Source organism: Rutidosis leptorrhynchoides, chromosome 3, assembly GCF_046630445.1.
Source record: "Rutidosis leptorrhynchoides isolate AG116_Rl617_1_P2 chromosome 3, CSIRO_AGI_Rlap_v1, whole genome shotgun sequence".
In the NCBI taxonomy this organism is placed as follows: Eukaryota; Viridiplantae; Streptophyta; class Magnoliopsida; order Asterales; family Asteraceae; genus Rutidosis; species Rutidosis leptorrhynchoides.
This window is the reverse complement of record NC_092335.1, coordinates 431058147-431077643: the sequence shown is the minus strand read 5'-3', so window position 1 is coordinate 431077643 and position 19497 is coordinate 431058147.

Here is a 19497-nt window from a genome sequence, read left to right as displayed (position 1 = left end):
AAGATCCATTTACATAACCAAAACCAAAAGGGTGCCTCTTCTTTAAAAAGCTAAGAAACTTTTTAAGCCTAATGTGAAACAATCCTGTGCAACAATCTATTGTAACTATGTACAAATTGACTAAAAAGTTGTAACAGAAGTTTAATCTCTAACTAATCACATCAGAGTAGTTAAAACGTGGTACAAAAAAAAAAAAAAAAAAAAAAAAAATGCAAGACATATGTTTCACTAATATGGAGCACACAATGTAGAACAAACATACATACAAAATCTACAAAAATACCAAAGTAAAGCTAATATGTCTATACTTTGGTATATTTCCTTAAGTCATATTAGTATATAGTGACAATTAAATGCTGTCTCAAGTCTGGTACAAAGAAGATGAAAAGGGATGTATCGAATATGTCATGAGTGTCTTAATGGAAGACCAAAGTAATGTACCTTGATGAAGCTCATCAACAGCCATGGAATGAACATCATCCACATAAATAATGTCCGTATCTGCTACAACAGACTCCGAAACAACATCGGTAAAACTACCATGAAGCAACTGATTCGAACGATTATGATCCCTCAAATAATTACGCCTATTAATCTGCCTTTGAGATACTGAACCGGAAACACAAATGACAGGACCACCAGCAGAAGCAACCGGGTTCGAACAATGACCAACCTCAACGTTTCTTCCATCCTATTACTCATGTTGTACATAAAACCACCAACTACAAAACCAACACTAAACACAACTTACACTGAACTGGAAACCCACAATGGAGTCACCAATGTTAATACGAACAGCGAGATCAATTTTTTCCGTCAAAGTATGTAGGTTTTTTTTTTTTTGACAGCGACTGGGATTAGGGATGGCAATGGGCGAGAAAAACCCGTGACCCGCGGGTACCCGATCTGTGATGGACAGGTAAAATCATAAAATCTTAAACGCGGGCACGGGTACGGGTAAAAAATTATACCTGACAACAGGTCGCGGGCGGGTTGCGGGTACATATTACCCGTCGCGGGTAAAACCCGATCCGCTAAATCATGAGACTTTTTTTAGTTTATCCGCGAGTTTATATATACAATTATCAATTTAAAATGTATTTTACTTGTAATGCAATAATGATTAAAAATATAATATTAAACGTAAGTAAATGACTTGACTTTCACGTCATTTTACACATGTTAATTGTACATATTGTTTATAATTAATAAAATTTCCTGACTTTTAAAAAAAAAAGTTAGCGAAGTTGTATATTATTATTACCCGCAGGTTTACCCGTGGGTCACGGTTATCCGCGGGTCACAGGCATGGGCGAAATGTTTTTACCCGCGAGCGGGTAACGGGTCTCAACGAGTAAAAAAACAACCCGACGGGCGGGTCGCGGGTATATAAAACCCGTGCCCATTACCCGCGGGCGCATCCCTAATTGGGATCACCCGAGGGTATGTAGTGACACAACTATCATCCCAACACATAGTTTCTTAAAAGGGTTTTTTGGTCTTGTAGAAGAGGCTAGACAACTATTACAATTCAAGTCTTCATCTATTTGATTAATAGACTACAAATAGAAAATAATTGACAAAAAAACAATTGAGTTAAAATCTAATTAAGTGCTTATCGAATGAACTTTTAATCCCAGTAGCAATCCTGCAAAAACACAATAAGCAGCAACAATAAAAAATAAATAAATAAATTCATGTCACATATGAACGATTTGGTAAAAAAAAAAAAAAAAACATGAAGAAAGTGAGATTATATAGTGAAAAAAGGTGGATGAGGGAAAATTTACAACGTAACAAAAAGTAAATAATAAAAATAAAGGGATGACACGTACGTAAGGAAAAATCTTTCAGCAATTCCATTAATTTGTATTAGGATGAACGAATGAAGCAGGCCGGGTGATTTCCTTCTTCGTCCGGATGCGCTTGAAGAGAACGACCCTTGCGTAAACCCTAATTATTTTTTTTTTTTGCTTGTTTGTTTTTTTTTTAAATGCTAATGATTGTCATTAAGAATTAAATTGATGTAAAAACTAATAGTATATAGCATCTCGCAATGTAATGTTCGTTACTCTTCATCGGTTTGATGAAGTGTTTTGATTTAATATATTTGTTTTCGCCGTAAAAAAAATCTTTTATCTTTTATCTATCTTGATAAATCACAGGCATAAAACAGCCACGTGTCAGCCCATTATTCATTCTCACACAATACCTTTTTGTCAGAGTTTACAATTAAAAAATTCAGAAAAATCCTACAACATACGCGTGTCCCAAATTTTCAGGCATATTTAGTTATTTACTCATTTTTATCAAAACCGCCTCCTTTGATATTTTTTCAAAAAATTATGGTGATTTGTCATCTTTCACAGATTTCAACAACAATATGGATGTTGATGATTACTTCATTAGTTCTCCATCGCGATTTAGGGTTTTTCTTACTAGAGATGATGAATTAGGGTTATCAAAATCATCGCCAAATCATTCATTCGGTAAAGTAAATCTTATTTACTTGAACATTGTATTCATCCTCAAACATAAATCGACGCTGCTGCAGGTGTTTTATTGTTTTGGTGTGTCGCCGTTCGTCAACCCTGATTAAGCACTGATTTGAGCGGCCATTATTTGGGGCTTTTTCAGCTAATACATGTTAGTTTTCTAATTGCATATATATTTGATGACAATTTTTTCAATAATTATTAATCAATGTTTGCATATATATTTAGTTTATTCGATTGTTCACATTTGATAGTGTTAGAGGTTGTTTTGGCTTCTGTAATTTCTGTTTAAAGTTTGATCTATAAATAAGGAAAATAGTTTTTGTATTTTTTTTCTTTTTTTCTGGTAAGGGTTTATGATTTTACTAGATTTTTGTCGTGATTTAACAATTGTAAGGAGCAGTTAATATGAATACATAGAAGCAGTTTGAATTTTACAGGTTTGCTTTATCGTTACTATCTTTTTTACAGGTTTTTGTCATATCGTTACTATCTTTTGATAAATAACAGGTTCATTTGTTGCAGGACCTAATACGAATACTAATTGATTATGCGCTGTGTGATTCTTCGATCTTTCCATCTCTTTCTTTGATTTAAGCTGCTGATGATTAGGGTTTCCAACGATGCACATTTAAAGGTATTCTTATTTCTTGATAAAATATCCCTTTCAACATTCTGGTTCTAACGAATCCGATAAGAAAATCACAACTTCACAAATTTTTTAGGTAATTTACTTCATGTTTGTAAATTACTTCATAAAATACGCAAGTTTCTCTATTTTATCATCAAACGATGTGAATGATCATATACTTGCAGGTATTATTTTTTTGATACAATAATCTATTCTTCTTCTTTTTGATTTCGAGTACTTCTTATTATTATTATCTTTTTTTTTTTGTAATCAATTAGAGTTGATTTATGATCTGCACATGAGTTCTATGAACAGGCTTAATTTGGGTTTGGCATATTCAACTTTTTTGCAATTTCTCTTTTTATTTAAATTTATAAGAGGTTTACCTACATACGAATGGTGTGTCCGAGGTGTATTAAAGTAAATGGTGTTGTGTGTGCAGATTTTTCCACTAGAATTTAAGAAGCATGAATATATGGAGGCTATGATGTATTGTACAAGCACCTTCTCGAGGTTAAACATATATTAAGGTATTGCACACATGTAATAAGCTTATTTCAATTTGACATGAATAATTTAATATGAGATGAGTAGCCCTAAAGAACTACAGATCATGTGTTCACAACGGAATAAGGTCATAACACTATAACAGGTTCATGGTCTAATGGTTTTGGGTCACAGTGTAAAAAAGACCTTTGTCCAAGCAGAATATGGTCATACCGGTTTTGGGTCTAAAACGCTTTCGTGGACAGTGGCTATCCATGGAACCTCGGACCTGAGGTTTTGAGCAGAGAAATGTACAAGCGTTGAGGTGTTGGTCTGGTTTTGAAACCCCAAAGGGGTCTTAACTTTAATGTTTATTAGTCAGGTAAGTAGATAGTTAAACTTTAATTTGTATTACTTAAACTGTGCATACATAAAATTTGTCAAAAATACATACTCAGCCATGTTGTATCCACAATATAAACAATTACTTATTGAAACTTTTAGGGAGAACGGATTGGCCTTACCATTAAGAATATTCTAAAGTCGAGATATAAAGTATCTTAAAAGAGCAGGGCCACTACCTCCTATATAAGGGATTTGTCATACATTCCATATAAACGTAAAACCATCCATTGGTCTCACGATTCCAAGTTGATGATCACTTATAGGTCATCTTTGAACCAAATGAGTGGACTGGTCCGGATGGTTTCAAATTCATCCCATTTACTAATCTTATCACTTGCCAGTTAAAAGGAGGAGTTACTGCAGGTCCAGTATTTCATACTATAAGAAAACATATTAAACTTACACTATTTGATGTCTATTTAAATTGACATATATTAATTGTAACATCAAAGTGCAGATGTAATTGGTAGAGTGCAGACTTACAGTGAAGAGAAGCAGTATGGCAACATAGATGATCCGGAAAAAAATACAAATATCAATTTAGAGTTGAAGGATCTAGAGTAATAACTGCCCTTTCTTTTAATTAAACTTTAATTTGTTATATGATTTAACGTTAAATTGTGCATTTTTACTACCCACTTATATTAATAATTATTTTTTCATATTCTTACTGGTAATGTGTTGTCCTACACATTGTGGGCAAAATATATGAAATCTTTTTTAGATACTCTGAAAGCATCTAGACCTGAAGAATCTGCGTTTTTAATCATTCAGTTTGGAAAGACCAAGAAGTTTGGTGGTAAGTTATTTTTAACTGAATATAAAAAGTATATATATATGGTCAAGTAAACATTTTCAAACTGTTTGTATATCACTCAGTTTGAACCTTTTGTCTACACTTTCTCCACTTTGCAGATCAACTAACTGTCTAATGCAAGTCAAAATGGGTCATATAAGGTCAAAACTAGGCAAACATGTACCCTTTGACGCTTGGTTGTCAAAATTATTGAGTCGTTAATGCTTTGTGTGGTACATGACGGTGACATTTTCATGCAGAAGCGCAAGTGTAGGTAAAGACTTACTACTTCTGATGTGATGTACTGAATGGTTGTTGACGGGTCAAACGGGGTTCGACGGGTCAATTTGGGCTGACCGATTGGAGTTCTGATCTATCTCATTGGATTTTGTAATTAATGAATGTATTAAAATGGCTAATAAGCTAAAATATTAAAATATCAATATGATTTCTTGCAAATACAAGTATTTGGGAACAATGTAAACATTTGAATATACGTTAGCCAAACTTTCGACCCCGTTTGACCCGATAAAGCCCATGTAATCTGTTTCATCGTTAGTTACATCTTTCTTATCTGTTTATTCACGGTTTGGTTTTTCGACAGGTGGCACTAAAGACTCTGATAGTTATTCCTATGACGATAAGGGCGGGTGATCCTACTTTTCGAGAACATGTAAATTTTCAATTCCGACGGCGTGTTCTTCAACTAGCTAATTTCAAGGATGATTCAAGTCCCATTGGTTAGTAAATTCACACTAATTAATTCTTTTACTGCCTTATTAGTAAAGTCATAATGAACATATTGAATATACTTACTTCAAATATGTTATAACGAATCACTTGACTGAACAGACCTTTTGGGTTGAAATAACCACTTGAGTTACGTTGAGTTTCAGAGAAGTTTATTCAAGTTCTCAAATTCATGAATTCAGCAAGAGGTTTTGGCCATTAAAATTGATTGTGCACCGGGCTATATAAAGCAAAAATGAACTTGTCCCATCCGGTCAACATATCGACAAAGTTACAATTAGATGTGAAATATCTATTAGTCAAAAAGTGTTTGTTTATCAACCACTATCAAAACATGATACCAACTAAATAACCATCTATAATATGTGTGACATTGTGTTCACACTACAATTATATATGTTGAGATTCTCCCATGTATTCGTTGTTCGTATATTCTGGATGTTATAAACTTTATTATATCATACAACATTAGGTGTCATTGCCACTGTGTCAATAACTTATACCTAATATTCAGAGTTACAAAATTAATGCAGTTAAGTTGTTACAAATGCAGTTCAACAAACTTTCAAGCATTCAAGCAGGTATGTTTATCCGTTACTAAAATTGACGGATCAGAAACATTTAGTTGAACTTATTATTTATTTTTTACTTATGGGTTGTTACACTTTGACTAATACCCATACTCCACTTTGATGGAATAGGGTATCGTTGTTGTTGTCACACTTTGACTAATTAGTAATAGAAGACAATCTTACTTTTAGCACATTTGGCAACTTGAACTGCTCAATTAAAGATAAACGACCATATCAAGATTTTATTATTATGGTTAGCTCTTTTATAAACATTGTTAGTTTTAGTTTGGTGTCTAATAAGACTCATATTAACTACTGTTGTATTCTAAAAAGCTAATCTACCTTAAGTACCATGTATGTCTAATAAGTAGCCAAATACATGGTGTGTAGACAATGCACCAAAGACCTTTATTTGAAATAAATTAGGCAGTATCCAAGCTAATTTACTAAGCATTTACCAAATGTGTTGGTCATGACTAACATGACTATCTAACACGTTTAGGCTGTAGACTTTGTAGCCCAATGGGCAGGGCACGAACACAATAGATTCATGGATGCATCAGCATTGTACTATCAGACCGAGCAGGAACTTGGATCAAAAACCACTTGATATTGCATAGTTATTGCTTTTCACTTTTCTCCTTTACTTAACGTAACGTGTACAGCTGCAATATGATATAGACTAGCCTTAACAGTTCATAAGGTCATAAAAAGAGAATTATTATTTTTTGTCGAGTTTTGTATCAATGATAGTTTGACCAAGTTGGATACTGTAGCACTCCGATATTTTAATTCGATATCTATGTTTATACTTCGAGTCTATTTTAATAAATGCATCTACTGTTTAATGATAATTTTAATGAAACATGGAATTGGTGTCTCATTGTAGACTTTGATTAAATTTATTTGTTAACACTTTGTAATTGTTTCATTGTAGGCTTTGATCAAATGGGTGCAGTTTATCTCTTGCTATTCATAATATTTATAAAAAACAACTGGAAACATGTCCAAATGTAAGACCCTAATAATAATTGTACATCAGTGTAATTATGGTACATGAAGTGTGGGTGACCTTGTATATTAAAACAGAGGTCAGAGGGCGAACTGAGCAGGGTGCGCTCAGCGCACACTTAGGGGTGCGCCTGGCGCACTCCTCACTGTAGCCGGGTTCTGTTGTTTTATTCAGATATTTTGATGGGCATTTTGGTAATTTCACTTGTAGACGTATTGGAGGCCAGTAGGTCAGATCTTGGGGTATCATTCACTCCATTTTCAACAACCTTATCTTCTTCACTTTAATTTTGGAGAGTGAGTGTGATTTCTTGAGTGAGAAAGCTTAAATCCAAGAGGAAAAAGTTGTTCTCGGGCCATAGTGCGGGTATTAAAGTCGTATATCTACTCACTAGCTACGTTGGGGTTGTAGTGGTAAGCTCTAATCTTGATTTCCTTACTTTGATTTTGTGTAGGGTTAGGGTTTGGGTAAATGAAGAACACAAAACCCATATTTATTGATTTTGGGTGTTCTTGGGTAAGATGGAGTCACGAAGACTCAATGGTAACTAACTTAGGGCTTCAAAGTGTTAATTGATGTTATGAGTCCTAATTGGTTAGTTAATTACTAGCACACCTAGCTAATTGGTAAATGGGTGTTAGTTGGGTTACTGGATGACCCGAAATGGGTGTGTTGACTTTAAATGAGTCAAAGGGGTTAATGATTTACATAGTTTGAGATTATGGGTATGAATTACCCTAATTGTGTTATAGTTAGTGTTGATAGACCTTAATCACTAGCTTTTAGGTGATTGACGATGGTCTTGACCCTTAAGGGGCGGTTTTGGTGAAAATGGGGCATTTAATACATTTAAGTCATTAAATGCGCTTGAGTGAATTGTTGGTGTTTAGCCCAACAAGTTTGTTTGTTGATTGAGTACTTATTGTATTAGGTACTCGGCTTTGAAGCATTCGGAAGTATAAAATCATCACCAAATCGTTGAGGTGAGTGGAATAATTATATATGTATGTATATGATTTATTTGCTTGTGGGGTATGGGTTAAAGTTCGATGTTGACGATACCATATCCTAGAGTATATTGTTGGTACGTTTTGATGAGGGTTTAAGTTCGATGTTGACGATACCTCATGTATGGATTTAAAGTTCGATGTTGATGAAGCCATACCGCTATTGTAGTGAAATTCGATGAGGGTTTTAAGTTCGATGTTGACGATACCTCATATGTGGGTTTAAGTTCGATGTTGACGATACCACATTTATTAGGACGAATGGGAATTAAGTTCGATGTTGACGATACCATTCGTTGAGCTAGCCTTGGGATTCGAATACTAATGGATGTTGTGAACATCAATGCTTATGTATTGTGTTGTAACGTATTGTGTTGTTGCACTATATGATATTGTTATACTAGCTTATGTTATCGAGGATTTAGCGTTATACATTATAAAGGTATGTTAATTATGTTGCTAGTATGTATGCGGATATGTTGTAAGTTGTGATGACCCGGAAATTTCTGATCAAATTTAAACTTAATCTTTGTATGATTAACATTTCTGACGCGATAAGCAAAGTCTGTAAAACTGAATCTAAAATTTTTTGAACTACTTTCATATATTCAAATACCTTTCGGTTGTTTTCGACGATTCGCGAACAATTATATGTAAATAGATACATATATACTATAACTTGAAAAGGTAACAATGTATTAATTGTTTGATACCGTACATTAAACTTATTGGTTTAAATATCTATTTGAATATATATGATAAGTTGAAATATTTATTATTAAAATTTATTTATAAATAACTTCCAATGTGTATTTAAAAACTGATTTATGTATATTAAAAAGATATATACATATATATATATATATATAATTTCAAGTTATTTAGTAAACGATAGTAACATTCGTTTATTGATTCGATTGATATTTAGATAAGTTAACTAAAGCATTTAAGATGAACCAGTAAAACACTAATTTGCTACAGTATTTTCAAATTGCTACAGTACCCAAAATGCTACAGTGTTTTCGAAAATCACTATTTGCTACAGTGAATTGCTACAGTAAAAATTGACTTTGCTACAGTAACTTTGCTACAGTAAAACACTATTTTAAAATGTATTTTAACAAATAGCGAGACGATGATTTATAGATGTAAATGACCAAAACACTCAAATGTATAAGTTATATTTTGAGTGATATAATTTAGGGATAATTTAAGGCTATATTTTGACTAAGGTACGTGTCCCAAAATGTAATGTACAAGTTTTCTCAGCGTACGAAGGGACATTCGAAAAACCGGAACCGGGACATAAGTCGAGTGACGACGTACGACTTATCGAAACAAAAATTTCAAATCAACTATGCACGAGAATAAAATATAATATATAATTAATTAATTTAAATTATATATTATATATATTATAAAAATATGTCGACGAGCTAGTTGCCAAAACATTGTGAGCTGGAAAAGTTTCCCATGCGATCGCATGGGAATTACACTGCCCAGCCATGCGATCGCATGGCAGTGGAAATCAGGCCAGGTCTATAAAGCTCGCAAGTTTTGTTCGAATATATTTTTTTTTCTTCTCAAAATCTCTCTGTCTCTCATATATATATATATATATATATATATATATATATATATATATATATATATATATATATATATATATATATTATTAAGATTAATATTATTATTATTAATCTTATTATTTTTATTAGTAATATTATTAGTATTATACATAAAATACTACGACGAGGTTATGTCCAAACGATTTCCAAACAAGTTTACGAGCAAGCTAGAGTTAAGGAAATTATGGGTTATTGCCAAGGAGGTTATGGGTAATGTTCGGGGGTATATTTGTGAATCAAACCTAGTGTTTATCATCTCCGTTACGTCTACGTACTTTTCTACAATATTAAATCTCAATATTGATACGTTGAGATCTATGGTTATTCGATACTCTGAGTTTCGATCACATTACGATGAACGACTTTATATGCTGATAAGGTGAGTTTCATTGATCCCTTTTTAATTGCTTTTGCAATATATATTTTTGGACTGAGAATACATGCACTTTATTTTAAACGCAATGGATACAAGTACATACTAAATTCTACACTGAGTTTGAACCGAAAATCCCTTAACTTTGGTAACTGTTAACTGCCAGTTATAAGAACTGGTGGGCGCGAGTAGTAGTATATGGATCCATAGGGCTTGATATCCCCGTCCGAGCTAGAGCACTAGCCTTTTAACGGACGTATGCTATTTGAGAAGCGTACACGTTGGTTTGCGTGTATTATTAAGATGATTATACAAAGGGTACGAATTATATATACGTTAAGTTTAGTTACCAAGGTGCTCAATTTTCGTAGAATATTTTGATAAACGTTTCTGGATGAAACAACTGAAATCTTGTGATCCATCTTTATATATAGATTATACGAAACATTAAAACTATGAACTCACCAACCTTTGTGTTGACACTTGTTAGCATGTTTATTCTCAGGTTTCCTAGAAGTCTTCCGCTGTTTGCTTATATGTTAGACAAGCTATGTGCATGGAGTCTTACATGGCATATTTATCAAGGAAACGTTGCATTCACCAAATCATTACCATGTATCTTATTTTGACTGCATTGTCAATGGAAGTACTATTGTAAACTTATTTACGGTAATTGTCTATATGTAAAAAAATCATCAGATGTCGAAAACCTTTGATTTAAATATTCATTTATGGTGTGCCTTTTCAAAAGAATGCAATGTTTACAAAACGTATCATATAGAGGTCAAATACCTCGCAATGAAATCGATGAATGACGTGTTCGTCCATATGGATTTGGACCGATCGTCACATAAGTGTTTGCAAGTAAGTAAGTTATATATGTATATGTATAATTATTGCATTCACTAAGCTTTTCTTACCCTCTCGTTGTTTATCTTTTTATAGGCTCGGGCGTTGATAAGGGTAAGGGCGTACGGTTGGATTAGAGATTTTCCGCTTGTTGTTTGATAGGGGACGCTTTTGGATGTGATAGCTTTTGGAGTTTGACCGAGATGTGGGTAGTTTAACCCCAAACACCATGCTCTTAGTGTCGTTTGGAATTTAAACTAGTGTGGTCGAAACTCGAACTTTTGTATGAAACTCGTAAAACGGCCGATGTGGGCCCCGTTTTATAAAACTCATTTTATTATTGAATCGTGTGAGTTTTAACCATTATAATATGTTGTGAAAAGCGTTTCGTCTAAATATGTCGGCAAGTGGGAGATCTTTAATTGAAAATTGACAAAACCGGACAGAACTGAATGTGGGCCTGTGCGCGCCGCGCACCCCTTGGCGCACTCTACTGATAAAAAAAAAAAAATTTTGTTTCGCGTATTCGGTTGGTTATTGGTTTGGGTTGTTACACCAAAGGATTGAGCAAAACAGGCTGAATTTTACTTGGATAAACTTCGATTTGATACATTTAAGGCAACATTATTTCAGTTAACTTATTACATACTTTTTATAGTATGGTATTTCATGTCTACATCAATTCATAACTTTATATTTTGTAATCAATCTATGAATAAAATAATTTATCAGAGTTTTACTAATGTGTTGTTTACAAAAACATTTTTTTACCAATTCGACCACAACCATACTTTTGACCATTTTCCTATAAAATCGTTATTTAATATATAAGTTTAAAAACCAATAATGTTTGCGGATGAGTCTCCGTGCAACGCACGAGCTCATAAATCTAGTATAGTATATAGGGTAGTTATTTTCTAAGAAGTGGTTGCTTCTTATTAATGTACAAGCAGTTTTTGCATGTCATAACCTCTTAATGACAATCCTAAGGGTTGTCATTAGCATTTTCCTTTTTTTTTAATGGGGAAGGAAACGAGATGGTTTTTTGAGGGGAGGTGATTTTCACCCACTTTTTGATTCATCTTTTTAATTCATGTACACTTTTATACATAAAATTACAATTATGTTTCTAGGAAGTTGAACTTATATTATCATTATAAGTATTAAGGATAAAATAGATAATTATTTGTACATGAATCAAAAAGCGGTCTTCGACGGTGATCGTCGGTGGTGGATTGTTTTTACCTTTATAGTGCTAATCGTTCTGGTTATCTTCTGTATTAGTGTTAATTTTTTTTTTCAATGTGTCTATCTTTATGAATGATAAAAATTATTTGTTTATTAAAGAGAAATTTGTGTTGTTTAGTTATGATAAGCAGCTAATGGATAATCTTTGTGGTTGAAGATGTTGTTTGAAGATATACTTTGAAGATCTTATTAATTATAAAATCATATCAATTTTATCGAAAGGATTCAAATCAGTTTTTATATGTTTTTTGTTTGTTATGAATTGTTAATTTTTGTATTTTGTATTTGATAACAAAACTTAGGTAGTAAATGGTTGTACCCTATTTTATAGAAGTTGTACCAACAATGAGAAGGGCTAGTAGCGTGGGTATTTTCATCTTTGTGTATTTGTTAGGAGTATGTGGTAGGTTGTAAGTGGATGTTGTAAATAAGAAAGTTAGAAAGAGAATGGATTATTTTAAATCAAGATGCTTTCTGTAAAGATCGTATAGCCTAAACATAATGTCCTGCAATATAAGCCTAAGAGTCTATCCTTTTCTAAAACTAATTGGTGATAGAGAGACTTCCCTTTGGACTTATATACATACATTTGTTTTTGTCCCATGACCGATGTGGGACTTTGGTTTGCACCCCCAACAAACCTCCCCTCAAACCCAAGTCCATTTAGGCTTCCCCTCCAACGATAGTCTGGATCTAACCGTTACCGCTGCCAACGCGGAACTCTCAACTTGGTGGGAAGGCAAGGAGATTTCGATACAAGGCTTCCAGGATCAACTCATCGTGCCAGGGTCGCGCCACGTCGCTTCGTGCGCTCAGGGGTGCGCCCACTGCGCTGTCCACCACATCGGGGCTATAGCCTAGCTCTGATACCATTTGTTAGGAAATCTAGGTGAGCCCTAACAAGAACTTGATAACCCTAGTTATCAACCCACCTTGCAACAAACAAAAAATCACCAACACAAATAAAGATAAGAACAAGAAACGTAAAGAGTAAGGAATTAACGTGGTTATGTTCAATCGTTTAATTCAAACGAATTGGTTTAATCCACGACCAAACATAGAGAATTTTATTAGTAATTTCGTATGTTAGGTTTAGGGTTATAATGAGATGTATTTATAGGCATACAACAACTTAAGGAGCAAGAAAAATAAATTCTGGAAGTTTCCTTCCCGTCAGACAACCCGCGTCGCGCCCAGAAGGGGCTGCGTCGCGCCTCCAAGTATAAACGCGAGACAGAAGAAACTTTAAACTAGAACATCTGATTGCACGTAAGCCGTGTCGCGCCAAGAAGGGCCGCGACGCACCTTGTTCTGTACCCGAACTTCTCCTTTTGTTTTGATATCCTTCACACATCCAATACTTTCTTGAATTATTTTAAATCAAAATTCCAAGTTAACTTTGGCCCATTTGATTTCACACCTTTTTTGAAACTTACTGTTTTATCACAAAGTGACAGTTCTAGAATTGAAGGTTCTCTTACCATAGAGGAGTTGAAGATTGCCGTATGGGATTGTGGTAGCGACAAAGCACCGGGTCCGGATGGTTTTCATTTCTTCTTTTTCAAGCATTATTGGGATATTTTGAAGGAAGACATCTTTAATTTTGTAAATGATTTTATGGTGTCGGGCTGCTTACCACATGGCTCAAATTCTTCTTTCATTACGCTTGTCCCAAAGATCGCCAACCTGGTTCACTTTAAGGACTTCCGCCCAATCTCTCTTATCGGGTCCCAATATAAAATTGTGGCAAAGGTACTAGCGAATCGCCTTTCATCTGTCATCGGTAATGTTATTAGTAACGAACAATCAACATTTGTTCGGGATCGGCAAATTAGTGACGGACGTTAATTCTAAGTGAGTTGATCGACTGATACAAAAAGAAAAACAAGCAACTTATTATCTTTAAAGTGGACTTCGAAAAGGCGTTCGATTCGGTCAATTGGAAATTTCTGGATTTTTCTTTATCTCAGCTTGGTTATGGCCAAACTTGGGGAAAATGGGTTTCATCTTGCCTCACTTCCACTAGATCCTCTATTCTTGTTAATGGTAGCCAGACTTCTGAATTTTCTGTTAAGTACAGTCTGAGACAAGGGGATCCTTTATCTCCATACTTATTCATTATTGTTATAGAGGGTTTGCACTACGCTTTTCGTCGAGCCATTAGCAACAACATTTTTCATGGTGTCACCATTGGTGATGTCAACGTCTCGCATTTTTTTTTTGCTGACGATGTTGCTTTTGTTGCATATTGGAAGGATTATGAGCTTGATGCTATTATTATGATCCTCAACAGATTTTACCTTGAATCGGGTCTTAAAATCAACCTTCATAAATCGAATCTCATTGGTATTGGAGTTCCTACTGAAGATGTTGAAATGATGGCAGCTCGAACCGGTTGTGCCCCTTGTTGCGTGCCATTTAAGTTCCTTAGATTCAATCTTGGCACAAATATGACTCGTTCCTCAGCTTGGTTACCTCTAGTTGAAAAATTTAAAACCAATTTGTCTGCTTGGTCCGTAAAACTATTATCAATTGGAGGTAGACTGACCTTGATAAAAACGATCTTGGGAAGTATTGGCTCTTGTTATTTCTCATTGTTTAAAGCTCCAGATAAAGTCCTGAAGTCTCTTGAAAGTATTCGTGCATCTTTTTTCTGGGGATCAGAAAATAATGCAAGAAAAATACATTGGGTCAATTGGAATTCCATTCTTGCATCTCGAGATAAAGGAGGTTTGGCCATCGCTAGCTTAAAAGCTTTTAACTATTCGCTCCTTTTAAAATGGGTTTGGAGATCAGTTCACTCTATTGGTACAAAATGGGTGCAACTACTAAAAGCAATACATGGAGAAAAGATGGGTCTCAACAATATTGGATGTAAACAAAAGGATTGTGGCATGCAATTATCTCTGCTTTTCGTACATGTCAACAAAATGGACCATGGCCATCGACACCTCTTAAGCGTAATGTGGGAGATGTACATAACACAAAATTCTGGAAAGATTTATGGATCGGGACTGAGACGCTTGAAAATCGCTACAACAGATTATATCGACTTGAACTTGACCCTAATTGCTCAGTTTCTGATCAACTTTGTGGCACTAACTGAACCTGGTCTCGTCTACCTTCAGGTCGGTGTCATCTAGATAATCTTATCACAAAAATACAGTCGGTAACGCTGAATAATAATGAAGATAAATCGGTATGGACTCTTGATGAGGAATGCTCTTTTTCGATTCGTGAAACTCGCTTATTCCTTGATAATACCTGGCTTCCAACACGCGACTTTTCTACATGGTGGTTTAAGTACATTCCAATCAAGGTTAATGTTTTCATATGGCGTCTACACTTGGATAGATTACCATCAAGATTCAACTTATCAGCACGAGGGTTAGAAATTGATTCGATCGTCTGTCCATTATGCCATGTTAGTCCTGAAACTCGTGACCACACGTTCCTAAATTGCACCATTGCAAGTACTCTTTGGTCCCATATTCGCATGTGGTTGGATCTTTCATGGCCTAATTTTTCTACAGTTGAAGAAATGTTCTTGTGGATTACATCACATCACAACTGCTTCTTGCATTAAATCACTTTGGACTGTTTCAGCTACACTTTGGTGGATTTGGCATCTCAGGAACGATATTCTCTTTTCTACTAAACTTATTAGAAAAGAGGATCTTTTTGATCTTGTTAAATTATTTTCTTTTACTTGGTTAAAAAGTAGAAGTTGATTGGCTTCATCGTGGAACTCATGGCTTTGTAATCATTTGTAATTTTTTACTAGCTCTTTGCTAGTTTTATTAATAAAATTTTTTGAGCTGTTCAAAAAAAAGAATGAGAAGATTAAAATGACCTTTGAGAACTTAAATTAATGCACTATTCATAGCTCTTTTTATTTTAGACAATATGGTAGTAGGTTGTAAGGGGATGTTGTAAATAAGAAAGTTAGAAAGAGAAGGGTAAAATGACCTTTGAGTACTTAAAAGTTTGCACTATTCATAGCTCTTTTTATTTTAGATAATATGGTGGTAGGTAGGGATGGCAATGGCCATCCGATCCGGTGGATATCTACCCGATCCATCTGCTTCGTGATGGATATGGACGAACCTAAATGAATATGGATACGGATATAGATGAACCTAAATGGATATGGATATGGATGAAAAGTTTCATCCATGGATATATCCATTACCACCCGAAATACATACACAAATACATAAATATAGATATATGCTTACATATTAACTATTACAGGTTCATTTACTGTTAGATTTATATTTTGCTTTCAACCTTATAATGAAATAACTATAATATATTACAATAAAACTGAAACAACCCAACCCGTATTCAATCGGATAATTTTTTTTATTAATATAAACCAATAACGCGCCATTCAATAAATCGGAAGATGTAAGCCATTACATAATCCCATTTAAACTTACAACGTTTTTAATGTTTACAAAAGGCACGAAGGCCATTAATCAATTGTAATACAAGTTCGACCCATAGATGATAGTTTTAAACCAAACGACACTCGAGCATGGTTTGGGGCTAAACTACCCAAAACTAGATCAACTTCCAAAAGCTTCATCTAAAGCATCCCCTATCAAAACAAAGCGGGAGGCCCCTAATCCAAACGAACACCCTTACTCTTGTCCACGCCGGAACCTAAAAGAGTAAACAACGAGAGGGTAAGCAAAACGCTTAGTGAATGCAATAATTATACACATACATATATAATATACCTACTTGCAAACACTTACTCAGATACCGCATACATGCTAGCAATACAATTAGCATACCATCGCAAGTACAAGCTAAAAGTCTCCAATACCTCAACTAGCACAATCAATAGCATATAAATCGAAATAATACAATACACTACAATACAACACACAACCATGGTTAACCATACTCGCGTCATGGCGCTACCGGCTCTTTGGTTCACACCATACGCATCGGTTATGACACTACCGGCTCTTTGGTTCACATCAAAACCCGAGTCATACTCGCTATAAGTGCTACCGGCTCTTTGGTTCACACTATAATAACTCGTGTCGTAGTGCTACCGGCTCTTTGGTTCACACTACAACACACGTACTACGATGCTACCGGCTCTTTGGTTCACATCATAGCACAATCGCACATACTATGGCACTACCGGCTCTTTGGTTCATACCATAGTATATAAATAAATACATTATATACATACGCATATAATTATTCCACTCACCTTATCGCCTTTGGTGAACTAGGAATCAAGCTCGCAACCTTCAATGATATGCACCTATCACATTATGCATTTAATTAACATACAACTCTAGTGAGACTAACCACCAACACTTCTTCCTTAAGCATTTAATGCCCTAAAAGCATTAAATGATTCACATCCACCAAAATCACCCATTAATGGCTATGACTCGTCATAAATCACTAAAAGCTAGTGATTAGGGTCTACTAACACCAAATAACACAATTTATGGGTATTTCATACCCACCTTACCCAACTAGGTCAACCACTACCCATTTGACCCATTTTAACATTTAGCTTTACAATATTTGGTCAAACTTATCCCATTTACAATCTTTCATCATTTTACAAGTGTATTAGCGACTAACAACACAATTAACACTTACAATTCGCAATATTCGTAACCAAACCCTAGATTAACACCATTTGGGTTTTCCTTGCATCTAATTAACCCAAATTCACCCATTAAGTCCCCAAATGGGTCTTACAAGTCCCAATTGACCAAACCCTAGCCATAAATTAACTAAAACTCAAAACATGGAGTTAAGACTTACCAACACTATTAGGTCATAGCTAAGAACGAGGAGAACAAATTTCCTATTTGCTCCAAAGATCGAATCACAAGTCTTCACCTTCGAATCTCACTTTTTATCCAAATGGGTTTTATGTTTTGGAAGAGAAAATGGAAAGAAAAGAGAAAAGAAAATGAATTAAATGAGATAAGTGGCTGATATTTGAGCCACAAATCTGATCAACACGCGAAAAGATGAAAATACCCTTGGACCACCCCTTTTTAAATAAGAAAAACGGGTCAGATCTGCAGGTTTATCGCGGAGCGACCTCAATAGCCGCGGCGCGACCTCAATTGCTGCGGCGTGGCAATACACTAAATTTTCGAGCTGTTTTAATCCACTCCTGATCTTGGTTTGCTTTATGTGTCGTGGCGCGCCCAGAAACCTCGCGGCGCGGCAATGGCCTACAACTAACCATTTTGACAACTTAACACAACTATCGATTTATTCGACTTGTACACCTCGTTCACGCTTCCTATATACGTTTAAACTTCGTCTTTAAGTCTCACATGACTTAACACTATCAAAGCCCATGCATATACTCATACATGCATACATTCTCAAACATATATATATATATATATATATATATATACACACACACACACACACACATCAACTAACCCTTTATTTCATTTCATCACATAAACGAGCGAACTATAAACGTTCTAATGATTAAATAAGTATCTTAAGACACGTCTGAATAAAACGGGGTGTTACAACTCTCCCCCACTTGAATCGCAGCGAGTCCTCGCTATCCAAGCCGCATGACAAGCCGGAAGATACACCAATACAAACTCTTCGGGTTCCATGTAAACTCGGAACCTTTACTACGACTCCATTGAACTTTAAAAGTTCTCACCTCTTTATGTCTCAACCTCTTTACCTTTTCATCGAGTATAGCAATCAGCTTCTCAATATACTCTAACTTGTTGTTTAGCTCAATCTCGTCTAATGGTACCCATGAAGAATCATCCGCAAGACACTTACGGAGATGGGAAACATGAAATGTATTATGGATCCCCGCAAGCTCTTCGAGTAATTCTGAACGATACGCAACTTCACCAACACGAGTTAAAATCTTAAAAGGACCAATAAACCGAGGAGCTAACTTTCCTCGTTTTCGAAACCGAATAACACCTTTCCATGGCGAAACTTTAAGCATCACCATGTCACCTTCTTGGAATTCAATCAGTCGCCTTCGTTTGTCGGCATACGACTTTTGTCTATCTTGAGCCTTTTTCAAATGAGCCCGAATCATATCAATCTTGTTATTCGTCTCTAAAACCAAATCGGTGCTCCTGATTTCTCTTTGACCCACTTCACCCCAACAAATGGGAGTTCGACACCTTCGCCCATAAAGCATCTCATACGGTGGCATTCCAATACTAGCATGATAGCTATTGTTGTATGAGAATTCCA